Here is a 15455-nt window from a genome sequence, read left to right as displayed (position 1 = left end):
TCTTAAAATATCCGTTATAACTACTACATAAGGGTTAAAAACGTAAACTTACACACGATTGCCAGCCGTTCGCATAGGGAGGAAGCCTTGATGTGCGTGCCGGTGAGTTTGTCAGTCCTATCCCCTCGTTACGGATTGATGTTTCTCGTCTCACTTTTATGTTCCTAAAATGCCCTTAGAACACATTTATTATTATTATTTTTAATTGGAGGAGAATTAAAATGATAAGTATTAATGTATCATCCTAATAATCAACTTAAAAATTCTCTCAATTCAAAATCTAACTTACAAAGACATGAACTATGGTTTACACAATATCCAAAAACTATCAATAGATGTGAATAAAAATTTAAATTAGGAGGATTTTTATCCTATCATTTACAAGGATTTTAAATTTTAAAAAACAGATAAACTTACACATGATGGTCGGGGCCGAGTGGAGATGCTGCCTTGAAGTGTGTGCCGTCTTGTTTGTCAAACAAAACGGATGATAGGGTGATGGGTTTGTCCGTCCAGGGTCCCATTTGAAAGCTTATACATATATTTAAGGGGGGGAAAATATCAAGGGAAAACAATAGTGTTGACCCGTCCGATCCATGCGAGACTTAGTGTATCCAATGGTAGAAACTGTTCAATTACCCTTGAGATTTGATTAACGTTTTAACCATTCTTTAATATATATAAAAAAGCGTGACCCTCGCTACATGTAAAATTAAACATAAGTTTAATCCATTAAATCAGGAGCAGAACCAGGATTTTCATCTGGGAGGGGCAAAAATATTATTTGATATAAATAGGACATAAATATCTTTTTTAGGGGACAAAATACTCCTCAGCCAACATCATTACCAGCCTCTCTCTTCCTCACTCCCGCTGTGTCTCTCTCGTTGGACACATGATGAGAAGCTTTTGCTCCCTTTTCTCCCTCTGCTGAACAGCCCCTAGCTAGGGTCATCCCTATTCAACTCCCTCACTTGCGTTCAGTCCAGTTGTGTTGTGGCTGGTATCCTTCCCTCGAGTCCTCCTCCAAGCTCCCGAGCTCAGCTTGCTGTTGTCACTGCCCCTCGACGTCATTTGCTGATTGAAGTTGCTGCCCGTTCCCCCCCCCCCCAGTTGACTGCTGCCTCTTTTCAAGCTCGAGCTGAAATCCTGTTCTACCTCGTTGGTTTTTTCCTTCTTTCTTGCAGGTTATCTGTCGGTTCAGCAGCTGCCTCTTGGGTTTCCGGTAGCTCCCGACTCGTTGCGCTGCCCGTCATCCCTCTCCTCGCCATTGTGGTGATCCAAGACAGTCCGTTTCGGCCTGGGGTTGAAGAAGTTCCAAAGTTTTCTAGAGTTCTTCTTTACCTAGTGTGGGAAAGGTATAATATCCGCACTTAGTGGCATGTTAGGACTCCATCTTCGGTCGATTTGATGATCGCATGGATGACAAATATGAGATGCATGTCTTAATAAAAAAAGCATGAACCGGTCACATGATTAAACTCGGACTTTTTCTTAAAATCAAATCATACGATAAAAATCAATTTGAGCATGAAATTGATTTAATGAAAGTTGAGATTAAAATTGGTTGCACAAAACAAGAATGAATCCCACACGAACCAGACTCCGTGTACACTCGGTTTTAAGGGATAAAATTAATTTAATACATCAAAATCGGTTAGATTGATCTCTTGGATATAAAACCGATAAATTAAATCTTGTTGTGATCGTTGTGCCCATGCTCATGTGGTTGAATGTTTGAACGCATTTTTTTAATTAAAACCCCACACAAACCGGATTAATCATGTAAAGTTGGTTAAAAATCGGATTTAATACCAACACGGTCGAGAATTAGAATTCTTATTGGACAATCCACGAATGGCCGGCTCAACGGCTCCGAAACCCACAAACAAAAGCATTCTGCGAATTCACTCAAATTAAAAAAATTCCACACACGAGGTAATCAAGACGTCTCACTTGGCTAATTAATCTACTTGGCCTTTTAATAACTTGCATAAATTGGATAATAACTAGTAATCGAGTCAATAGGTCATGAAACGGTAATCGTGTCCTTTTCAAGACTCAAATTCTTTTACAAATCATTGAGACACACGGTTCGATGTAGCATGGACGTCGAGGAAGGATTCACATGTCTTGACTTGGGGTTTTGTCTGATTTCAAGTGACCCAAGACGAACACGGGAGTTCTTCTTAGATCATTTTCGGGCAAATTGACCGGTCCTCTTGCTTCCTCAGGATTTTTCATACAACCCTAGAGAATCCAGAGAATTGGTTGACACCGGCTAAAGGCCGAGGTGGCCCGCATAGCGCAGTTTCGCTTTCCGTAAAACAAATTTTTACATTTCAAGGGTAAGGTTATTTGTTTATGACTTACCGACAACCCTAGGATTAGAGTTGTCGAAACACTCTGAGTTACGAGTAAAGATGGGGCAAAATGTCTTATTTGCATAGCCTTCTTTACCCGATTCGGGTGTTTCTATCATTCTAGCATAGTTTGGGTAATTAGGCTAGGTATGTCTGTCATAAAACACAGTACCTAACTAATCACGCACCCGACATAATTGAACATTAGGAAACAGTTAGGTAGAACCTTAGAAATTAGGTTTCAAGCAAAAAAACATACTTTTGTCATAATCTGTTAAAGCCGCAGTGTCATAATACATAATAACTTAAAACGAACCCACGCATTCAAGGCTTGACTACAAAGCTCATGTCTGTCGAGTTCTTCTTAGGCATTGCTGAATGCTACATACCCTCCTAGGGAGGCCCAAAGGCCGATTCACATCGTACACACGAGCCTTGTTTTTTCTGTTTAGGGTAGAAACTTATTTGTCACTCAATCTCGGTTCATAATTTGATAATCACGTAAATATGGCAATCCACACACAACTTGTCGGTGTTCATATGCTTTTATCCGTTTTCATCTGTTCTTGTCCGTGTTTATATGTTTTTATCTATCTTTGTCTGTTTTACAACGGTTCAAGCCCGAGCCCGTAGGATATGATTCACATAGAGTCCAACGCCCCTAACCATCGATCACAGGGCTCAACGATCCCACACACCGGAGTGCGCGCGACTTGAGTGTGGAATAAGGCCTAACCTCGAGTCACCCTTTTGACTCGAGTAGTATTCAAGCGGATGATGACTCGGGTCGGGATACGTGAAATGAGGCTAGACAATCACCTGGGAGCTCGACCGATCTCGCAGACGTCTTGAGGACTATTCGGTCCTCCTAGAACCCTTCGGTTTGGTCACACCCGACCTCCAACTTTCATGAGCCTGCGTCGCTTTAATTTTGATTTTCTGTCTTTCAAAACGCATGGTGAGTCTTTCAAAGCTTTTTCTGATTAGATCTTCCAAGTCAATTTTGATGGTAATGTATGTACGTATAATCAATTTGAATATGCATCGGTTGATTGCTATAATAAATATTTATGTAAATATATTTCTGAAATTATAAAAAGGATAATAAGAGAACGCAGGCAATGTAATTAGTAGTAGTAGTAGTGATGATGATATCGCATCCATAACAACGAATTCATTTCGACTCTCTATAGGGTGAGGAGGAATTCCCCACTTAATCAAGCACTTTATTTAACTAAATTTCCCTAATTATAACATGCGTCTCTACTGTTTTATTGCATAATTTAATCTAATTATATATATATTAGCAGAACCAGACGCATTGGCAGCTGACCCCGGGTCCGCCTTCATCATGGACACAGGAGCCGACGGCCTCGGGTCCATGCGCCCCGTGGCACTTCTGCTTGCACGGCCTTACTTGGCAGCTCGTGCCTTCCAACATTTCCGTGCACTTTCTCCTCGCTTCCACCTGCGGCGTCAATGTCGCCGCTGCACACCACAAAATAAAGGGAAAAGAAAAATCACTTGCACTTAATTCAAAGATACAACATTTACATATAAAAAATGATTTCCTACTGAAAATTAAATTAAACTAGCTGAGACAATGAGGGCGAAGAAGAAACAAGCAACGAAAGAGCCAGGCTTTGCCATATCTTCAATGTCAGATTCTGAATATTATGCTGAAATTCTCAAAGCTGGGGAATGGTTAAGGCCGTGGAGATTAACTTAAGCCATGGCCAATTTATTTATAGTGTCTAAGAAAATCATAATTACCCAAAAGAAAAAGAAAAGGAAATCTGGTGGAGATTCTGAAGAAACTGATAAAAAGGCAGTTCCAAAGTTTATACATTTCTTGCCTAGTTTAATATGCTCTCTTCAGATAATTGAAATCAGAATTTCATATGGCATGTAATTAGTTTCGCAATTTGTCCCCGGAAAAATTGAGGTGGAATCTGTCGTCCGAAATCTTCAGGACAATATGCATGCCTACCGATAGAAAAGAAAGAATGCATATGATAGATATGTTACAGGCGCTCTATAATTTTTTTTCAGAAGCGACCTTGACGGGATCATTGGTGGCAATTTAAGGTAATTAGGCGATAACCCGTGCTTGCACATGAAATTTGGCGTGAATATAAAGTCCAATCATTGTAAGAATATTTGATAAGATTAACACTACATAAATAATATATTATGTTTACCTCTTAAAATTACAATTGAGTTGTTTAACTTTAAAGGAAATATATCAACTCAATAAAATATAATACTTAAATTAATAATATAAATCTAATTATACATATAGTAAATGAGAATTGGTACCTTAATTAATTTTCAATTTATTATCATGCATAAATAAAAATAAAAATGCATGCTGCATCTGTATTTCATTGAGAATTTTTAATGATTACACTCGATAAATTATAAAAATTAAAATTTTAAAGCACAATTATCAAAGGTACAATTTTGATCATTTAATTAATAAGAAAGTAAAATGTGATTGCTTAGATAACTGAAAATCAAAATACCCAAATGACTCGAACCTGAATATAAAAGTTTAATCTTTTAATATGATTAAAAATCATATTATTTATTATCTAGATATATTTACAATATTATTTTTAATATGTAAATTTTTTTGTTAAAAGATGAAATAGAATACATAAATATATTGTCGCAATTTATTAGAAAGTGAATCATTCAAGAGAATTTCTTTTACAAATAACTTTTTGAAAGATTCATAATTATCAAGCTACTATTATTTATCCAAAAAATAACACAATAAAAAGTTACTCTAATAAGATTAATTTTGTATTCTATTTAATCTATATTCTATAATCTATGATAAATATAACAAAGGAGAATTGGTATATTAAATTAAGTATTAATTAGTTTATAGTTTACTGTTACCTAAATAAAAATAATAAAATACATGTAATATATATATATATGTATATATTTGATGAAGAATTTGAACGTTTACACTTAATAAATGAAAAAAATTTAAATTCGATTACTCGAAGGTACAATTTTTTATCATTTAATTAATTAATTAAAAAGTAAAATATAGTTGCCCAAATAACTAATGCTCCGTTTGGATTCAGAGTTGAATTTTAAAATTTTACTTTAACTTAATTCTACCAACAACAAAAAAAATTCTAACCACAACAAAACAAAATAACTCATACAAAGTCAAAGGGTGAGCCCCATTTATACCACTCTTTTTCAAAATCAAAATCACATAACTCATGCAAAGTAAAAGAGTAGGCCCCATACATAACCATTTATACCATTCTTTTTCAAAATCAAAATCTGATTTTAAAATGTTACTTACAAATAAACGCAACATAAAAATTCAAATACCTAAATCACTTAAATCTGAATATAAAAACCCAATATTTTCATTCATGTTATATTTCATCAACTGTTAAGTAAATCGTTAAATATTAACTTGGACATAATGTAAAAGGTGAAAGAAATAGAGAGAACGTGAGCAAAAGTTATCAAAAAGAGAACCTAATCAAATATGAACTATTAATATTTTATGCGAATCATTAACTTGACTTTCAAATATAAGTAACTAAGCACCATATACTACCGGTTTGAATACACATGTTTTGCCGGTCATATTAAAGAATTTCAAATATATCGATATATTTTTATTAAATATGAAAAAAAAGTATATGTTTCATTTCATACTTAAAGTATAAAATTATGCAATAATGAAAGAATGAATAAGCATGTTGAGTTATTAAAATAATTGTAAAAATAGTTTTTTTATAAGTACAAATGAATATACAATCTAAATATGCAAAATTTAAAAATGATCTTTTCCATTTTAAATGGCAACTCATATTAAAATCCTGTGCAACGCAATTATAGCTTTGTATTTAATTTAACATATATAAAGTAAAAAATAATTTAATTAAATATAAATTAATTTTAAGATAATAAATCATATTCCATCAAATAGCATATATAAAAGAAATATTTGTTTCAGCTTTTTTGAATGATAATTATCTGAATAGGATTTTCAGTGTTAGACAATTGAATTATATTAAAGAAGTTCATCTGTTGGGATACCTTTTACGATGATGGAGTAACTTCATTTCTTTTTCTAAAATATCTTAATAACAAATTAATATGTACCGATATTGGACTAATCATAGACGATTCATTGAACTTGATCCAACTGAAAAACATGCCCAATTTCCTTTAATAAAGACACTCATAAGACTTTGCTAATTGAGCTTAAATAGCGTGTCCATGTTGTACGCTCCCTCAGGTCAAAAAAATTTCAATCAAATTTTTAATGTATCATAATAGTTTATGTAATAACCAATATAGAGTATATGAAATTAATGACAAAATCACCTATATGTAAAAATTATCAATTATCAATTGCTAGTAATGATCCAAAATTTTCAATGTGCTAATTAATATTTCATATGGTATAAAAACTAACATTTCTCCCTGCTAATTTTAATTTGAATTTTAAATAATTTTAATTTGAAAACTATAGCCATAACATAGTAGGCCTAAAGTTGCCCAATTTTAAGTGTATGAACTTTACTTATATTAGGGTTCGATATTCGATAAAAGCATCTCGTCGTTACATCAAAAATCATACCCAAGGAAGAACTAGTCTTGCATCTCCCCGAAAAAATAAGGACATTTATAACGTCATAAATAAAAAGAGACTACCTAAATTGGTGATAAATTGAAAAGGCTTTCATCAACGTGGATTGATGAAACCCATGAACACATGACAATATGCGGTTGGCGGAGCCCACATGGGAACATGCTCACATGGTGACACATGGTGAAAGCTGGAGTGGCCAAACATTACACATGTCACAACCTAGTTAACTGTTTCATACATTATATATTATCTATTGATTCGAATGTTAGATTTGATTGAAAATATTTTTTCTTGAAATAATTTTTTTCGCTTAATCTTATATAATTTTGTCACGTGTATTTTTTCGTATTAAAATTACTGCAATAATTTCAATCGAAAGTTAAATTTGGTTGAAATTATATTTTAATAAAATAAATTTTCCCGTTTAATCTTATATATAGATTTGATTAAATAATTGTTAATACAGTAATTAAGGAGGCCCATGAACACATGGCAACATGCGGTCGGTGGAATTCACATGGGAACATGGCAAAAGCTGAAGATGTCAAACATTACACATGTCGCAATCTGGTTAATAGTTACAAACATTAGTTAGGTTATAATGATTATATTATTGAATTATGAGAAAAAGTGTGAAAAAGTAATGAATAATTTAGAGAATTTAGTATTAAAAATTGAATTAAGTATAATGGAGTTGTATGTGGGTTTATGTATGGGGCCCACCTTTTTGACTTTGAAGAGTTGATTTTTGTTGTGCAGTGAGTAAAGTTAAAGTTAGAGTTAAAATCTTAGAGTGCGTTTGGATTTAGAGTTGAGTTGAGTTTTGATTTTAATTGGTTTGTAATAATTGTATTGTTGAATTATAAAAAAAAGTAATGAATAGTTGAGAAAAAGTAATGATTAAGTAATGATTGTGTTGTTGAATTGTGAAAAAGTAATGAATAGTTGAGAGAATTTAATATTAAAAATTAAATTGAATTACTAAAAAAAATTTAAAATAAAAATAAGTAATGATTGTGTTATTGAATTGAAGATAAGTGGAGTTGAACTGAGTTGAGGTGAAATTTTTTAAAAAAACAAACACTCTAATTGCGAATGATCGGTCGCACGCATGAGGGTCTCGACGAGACGAAATTTAGGTCTGCATACAGTCGAGAGAGAAAGGATAATAGAAGGGGAAAATGAGATGATGCAGTTGCTGGTCATGGATGAGCTGTGGTGATGGTGATGGTCCAAGGAAGAGGCGGAGGAGAAGAGAGGGAATGATGGAAACTGGTGAGGAGGAGGAAAGAGAGAGATGGTGGAGCTGGTGATGGCGTAATTGATGACATAGAGAAAGAAAGATCAGCTGAGAGAGTGATGGAGAGAGTTGCGGATGGTGAAGGAGATAAAGAACATAATTCCTTGGCTCCTAGCAGAGAACCCATTCCGGGACCGACCCATGCTCGACCATACCTTCACAATTTCAAATGAGGCTTCGGCTCTCAGCACTTGCCATTGCGTTGCTCCGATGTTCTTAGCTTCTAGGGCGGCCACCCACTGAATGGAAATAGCATCGACATCCAATAGAGGAGGCTCAACTACCCAACAGATAAGTACACTTGCTTTCCCCCTCATCTCGGTCTTTGGGTCTCTACATCTCTACCCTTAAATCTCGATCATTCTCTGTCATGATTGTGTTTCTTTCTTAGCTTGTTCGGAGTTCCGACAACCTCCCTCTCATAGTGGCCCAGCCTTGATCTCTCTCTCGGCCAAAGCAATAACACCTCATCACAACCATCTCCTCTTCAATTTCCTCTCCATCACCATCTCGGTTTCTTGGCTCTGTTGGGATCCTCACGACCCTGGTGGGTCCAAGGGATCGGTCGACATCGGCTACTGACTTTCGATAGTTCGTGTCGCGTAATCTCGATTTGCCTACATAATTTCGCATTTTTTCGATCTAAGGGCATGACCACAAGTTCTTGTCCTGCCGATACTCTAGGTGTTAGGATGACCTAAATATACTAAATAAGGAAGGGGCGGGCACCTGCGAATATGCGATTATCACTCGTTTACCCTCTCTTTCCTGTATGTATGTTTTTGTCACCCTAGCATAGATTCAGGCACTTAGGGAATTGGATTAGAAGCACAAACGGGGACGACCCGTGAAAGGTTGTCCAATCCCTCAATTGACATGTGCAGAGATCTTGGCACCCTTATGGTATTTCATGCCCCCGTTTCCCAAAGTTTGTGCTTCAAACGGGTCAAAGTGCAAAAAGACAGATTAATCTTAAACTCGACTTAATCAAACACAGGCAATACTCAAGCAAAGGCTTAGGTTTCGGGTTTCAGGTGAAAACATACATCTGTCATAATCTATGAAAGCTGCATTGTCGTAATAAATAACAATTTAAAAGCAACCCACACTTTTGAGATTTGACTACAGGTGCCAAGGCTGTCATATCCCTTTAAATATTGCCGAATGAGACATACCCCCAGGGTGGTCCATGACCGCTTCATATTGAATACATCATCCTGTTTGTCTATTTAGGGTGAGAACTTGTCTACCAAGTAACTCTGGTTCATAATTTGTTAATCACGTAAATCCGGTGATAATACACAATTTGTTTGTTTTCTTCTGTCTTGATTTGCATTTTCATCTGTTTTGTTTGTTTTCATGCGGTTCGAGCCCATGCCCATAGGATACGATGCACATGGGGTCCAACGCTCCCATACACTGAGCGCACGCGACTCGAGTGCGATATAGGGTCTTGCCTTAGGTCACTGTCTCGACCCGTTTAGTATCCATGCGGAGGATGACTCAGGTTAGAACACGTGAAACGAGGTTAGACAATCACTCAAGAGATCAACCGATCCCACGGGTATCTCGAGGACCACTTTGTCCTCTTGAAATCTGTCAGGTCGGTCGGACCCGATCTCCGTCTCTCACGAGCTCTTGTCGCTTTAGTTTCGGTTTCTGTCGTTCAAATCATACGGTGAACATCAGCGGAATATTGGCTGAACGTGAGTCAAATGGGATCCATATGTTGTAATTTGTATTTATTTATTCGAGAGTACATTGTGACATATTTATTTGTACACTTTATTTATGTAACGATCCAAGTCGGCAAGCGTGGACTTTGAGAGTGAAAATCAATCTCGTCGGTTTACGGGTCCTCAAGATGAGCGAGACCACATGGATCATGGGTCCAGTCCACATGGTAAATCGGCCATCACAGACTGGTTAGTCGGGCTGCAAAGACAGTGGATCAATCTCCTGACCTGAGGATTTGCTTTTCTTTCGGCCTCTTAAACCGAATCGATCGCCTCTATGAATTTACGGTGTCAAAACGAGTAAGATGAGCAAAACCTAATCAAGCGGTAAATGAATTAAAATAGTAAACCTTAGACAAACTAGAGTACTAATAGGGCGTGCGGGATATAGGCACATACGTAACAGAACCCTCGAATTCGGACTTCCTAGTTCTGCAAGACTGATGCCTTAGCAAACTACACGTATTCCATACCTCCAGACCTAGACAACTCATCGGTCTTCGACCCTAGGGTCGTGAACATGTAGTGGCGACTCCTTCTTATGCGTGTCCATCACGTGTCTCCCGGGAATGTGGACTCTCCCAAACCACGCAATCGGTCGCACGCATGAGGGTCCCGACGAGACGAAATTTAGGTCCGCATACAGTCGATAGAAAAAGGATAATAGAAAGGGAAAATGAGATGATGCAGTTGCTGGTCATGGATGAGCTGTGGTGATGGTGATGGTCCAAGGAAGAGGCGGATGAGAAGAGAGAGGATGATGGAAACTGGTGAGGAAGAGAAAAGAGAGAGATGGTGGAGCTGGTGATGGTGTAATTGATGACATAGAGAAAGAAAGATCAGCTGAGAGAGTGATGGAGAGAGTTACGGATGGTGAAGGAGATAAAGAACAGAATTCCTTGGCTCCTAGCAGAGAACCCATTCTGGGACCGACCCATGCTCGACCATACCTTCACAATTTCAAATGAGGCTTCGGCTCTCAGCTCTTGCCATCGCGTTGCTCCGATGTTCTTAGCTTCTAGGGCGGCCACCCACTGAATGGGAGTAGCATCGACATCCAATAGAGGAGGCTCGACTACCCAACAGATAAGTACACTTGCTTTCCCCCTCATCTCGGTCTTTAGGTCTCTACATCTCTACCCCTAAATCTCGATCATTCTCTGTCATGACTGTGTTTCTTTCTTAGCTTGTTCGAAGTTCCGACAACCTCCCTCTGATAGTGGGCCCAGCCTTGATCTCTCTCTCGGCCAAAGCAACAACACCTCATCACAACCATCTCCTCTTCAATTTCCTTTCCATCACCATCCCATTACCATCCATCCTCATTGCCTTCATCTTTATTACCTACTAGTACCACCACCCACTGTCATTGCCATCCATCTCCATCGACTTCACATCAGAGGAGGGAGGGAAGGACATCGGAGGAGGGAGAAAGGACTAGGCCCGCTAGAGTAACACATGCGTCTCAGTTGACTCAAAAATAAAGTCACGTCAATATTCTGTCTAATTTTTTACAAAATGTTGATCGGATATGATGCGTTGTGAAAGAAATTTCTATAACATCTAGTGAAAATATTTGATTTTGTGACGTGGGGTGAAAAGTAATAATAATAATAATAATAATAATGACATGTAGCGTTATTTACCCTACTATTTATATAAGATAATAGTAAAATAAATGTTTTCTTCTTTTCATATAGTTTATGCGGCAGTTTTGCATTAAAAAACAAAGGTTGAGAAAATTATAAATTGATTTACATACTTTATTAAATTTTGCGCCCTATAATTTTGAATCGATCTTAAGAACAAGTGTGTTACTCCAAGATTAGATTACAAAATAGTTACGCATTAGTTGAATTCTTGACTAGCGGAATCGAGTTTCTATTTTTTTTTATCGAATAAGATCGCATTCCTATAGGAATTATCAAAATTAAATTTTTATCACGAGTTGGCTCATTAGAGAAAGTAAAGCCGCAAAATCATAAGATTTAAAGGTTAGAATCGAGTTTTTGATAACATACAGTGGCCCCCTCTAGGAATGACGATAGGACAAGTTTGGAATATATAATTGGACCCTTCTTAAATCCAGATTTTATTGGAAAGGTCATTCAAACCTTTCCAAACCTGTTAATTCGACAAAAATTCTCGAATCTTTCCCGATAAATTAACAGATTTTTGGGAACCATTTTTTACCCATTAATGGACCTTTAACCATTAAAAAAATGTTGAGAAATGGTAGATTCTACAATGAAATTTCAATTTGAGCTCTATGATGGAACATTAATTTCAGCAATTAGATTCCACAAACTTTTAATCTATTATGTCCATTATTTACATATTTTGCCTTAGTATTTCTAGTCCTTCATATTTTCATTTCACAATTTTTTCCTACAATACTATCAGATTGCCTGGAATCTTTCTACCACATGTACCAATCACATTCCGCCAAGTCATCCATCATCGTCATGTCACCGAACCAGACTATAAAAATCAATTTTTAAAGAAAATCGGTCTAATACAAGCCGGACATGTTAGCAACACGTCGTCAACATGTAAGCGGGTTTAATTTATGGACACGTCATCGACATATAAGCGACCATCTAATTTTTATTTACATGTGGCCGGATGAATTTATGATGCTATTAAAAGATCTATGGGTCAAAATGTTATCTTTAATATTAAAAGGGACTAGAAAAACTATCATTCCACCAAGGAACATAATTTGGCCTTCCATTGTAGAATTTGCCAAACACTTATCGTAGCGTTTGGTTTTGAAATCAACATTCGACTCCACTCAGCTCCACTCTACTTTCTCTCAATTTAATAATATAATAATTGCTTTTTTATCTTTTCCTCCCATTGAATAAAAACTTTCGCTCATACTTTTTTTTAATTACTATTGCAATTAATTTTTTAATAATAAATTTTTCATATGCTTTTACATTCATATATATATATATATACTTTTTTTAACCTTTTTCTCTTATTTAATTATAATTTTTCACGTCTACTTTTTTCCTAACTATTTTAACAAGGGAAAATGCTATTTTTGATCCTCAACCTTTGGTTACTTTTTCATTTTAGTCCTAGACCTTTTTTTTTCGTTCGATTTTGTCCCAACGTTATGGTTTTTCTTCCCTTTGGTCCTACCGTTTACCTTTTCCATCCAAAACTAATAGTTTCTAATAAACAATTGTTTTAAAAAAAATCAAAGCAATGGCAAGCAAACCGGCAATAAGATAGATCATAGAGGGGTAGTGACCTACCGATACCACGGCTCCAGCGCTGAAGTAGTGTTGGGCACCAGCTAGTCCCACCGCCCTCTTCCCTAACTATTTCAGTCTCAGGCCTTAAAAAAAAAAAATCTTCTGCAAATCAAAGAAGCAGAAGATCCACTCTACTCCTACTCGACCTCTTTTGAAATCAAATATCCGATCCAAATCTCACGGCATGCCAAAACCTGAACTTCCTCAACTATTCGGTAACAAGTTCAACGGGGAATACCTCTCTTCTTCCTTGTCTTGCCAGAACCTCGAGGTCCTCAACCTCTCGCACAACAACTTCTACGAAAGCTTCTCAAGGGTTGATATTGCTGGTAGTCAACTTTGGAGGCTGAATCTGTATTCTCATTCTCACCATGTCATGTGTACAGGGGTCGGTATATACATTGGTAGAAAAGAAAGAAAAATGAAAGTAATAAATGGGTAATATAGAAGGTACATGTACAGTCAATAATAAAGATTATGTGGAGGAGTTTGTGGTGATGATTCTCGACAAATTAGGAGTTGGTTCCGTGATTTTTTCTCCACGCTGAGGTTTCCACATTGTAAGTCTTGGCATCTCTCGATCTCCTTATTATTTGCTTTTAGATCCTACTTTGATCATACACGATCGAGGAGGACAACTCGTTGCATACATGTTTGGTGATCCTTTCATAATACTTTTATTAGTTATTATGTGACGCGAAAGATTTTCAGCCCATATCTGTATCAATAAGCCCAAGCCCAAAGAAGCATATCTTGGATATATCAAGGAAATATTCTCGTGATGTGGAAGGGGAAGATGATATGTCTTGATCCATAGATTGGGAATTTTATTATCTTAATTAGGTAGTATATTTAATTTAGATAAAAATATATTTAGAATTAGATATTACTTGCAATTTTAGTTTTAGTCAGGAGTCTGAAATTTCCTATTTCAGATTATTTCTTTGTTCCATTGTAAGACGGTAATCTAGATGAGTATAAATGTCAGTTTCATATTCTAGAGTCAATGGAGGTGTATTCCCTCTATATATATGTTATTCACCTCATTGTAAGAGAACTACATACCTTAAAAAAACACCTATTGATGAATGATACTTTGAGTTTGTCATAACTCTTTGTTTTCAGCATATTGTTAGGGTTTAACTGTATTCTATTCCCTTCGAGTCTAAATTCAGATTTAGGCGCGAGAAATCATGATTTGCGCTGCGTCAGTTGGTATCAGAGTAGGAGTTGCCTAAATCTGATAATGGCGGACGAGGCGATTCACAACCACCCTAATGCCGAAGAGCAGGAGGTGGAAGCGATTCAAGCACGAGAGCAGAGGATTGAAAGGATGGAACAGACACTCGAACAGAGGTTGGAGCGGAGGCTAGACCAGAGGTTTGAGGAGCTACGTGTCATGCTTGGTGCTCTAGGCTTGCGTGCTGGTCAAAACGCGAAAGACGGACGTCGGGCATATCGAGTTGTTCCTCGTGAAGAGCTTGTTGTTTGACACGTTTCGACCAATCGTACACTCCAAGTCGATGCTGGACCATATCAAGATGGAGGATACGATCAAGTTGTGAATTATTGCGACAACGGAAGATTTCAATGGGATCCTGGAGATAACCATCCCAAAAGAATTCCTATTTTTGATGGAAGAGTAAGTGACGAGGATTTTTTAGAGTGGATTTCCGATGTGGATTGTTTCTTTGATTACTATGATATCCCTGATAACGGAAGCCGAGTAGATCAGGTGGTTTATCGCTTAAGAGGTAAAGCTTCTACTTGGTGGGAAAGATTGCAACAAGATCTCGTTCGAGATGGCAAAGATCCAGTTTTTACATGGAGACGTATGAAGAGATTTCTAAAAGCGAGATTTCTATCCTTGGAGTATGAAGAGTACTTGTTTCAATTATACCAGCAATGTTCTCAACGAAGTCGGACGGTTGAAGAGTATACCATGGAATTCTTTCACTTGGCTGAATGTATTTTACTAGTGGAAAGTGAAGATATCAAAATCAATCGCTATCTTAAAGGCCTAAATCCCGACATACGAGAAAGAATGGGGTACAAGGTGATTTCGACTTTATCTGAAGCTTGCAACTTAGCTTTTAAGGCCAAATTGCAATTCAAGGAACAAATTAGAACAAAAAATCGAGCAAATTTTGC

The sequence above is a fragment of the Punica granatum genome, chromosome 1, assembly GCF_007655135.1.
Source record: "Punica granatum isolate Tunisia-2019 chromosome 1, ASM765513v2, whole genome shotgun sequence".
Taxonomy (NCBI): Eukaryota; Viridiplantae; Streptophyta; class Magnoliopsida; order Myrtales; family Lythraceae; genus Punica; species Punica granatum.
The sequence above is the reverse complement of the archived record's forward strand: the minus strand, read 5'-3'. Positions refer to the sequence as shown.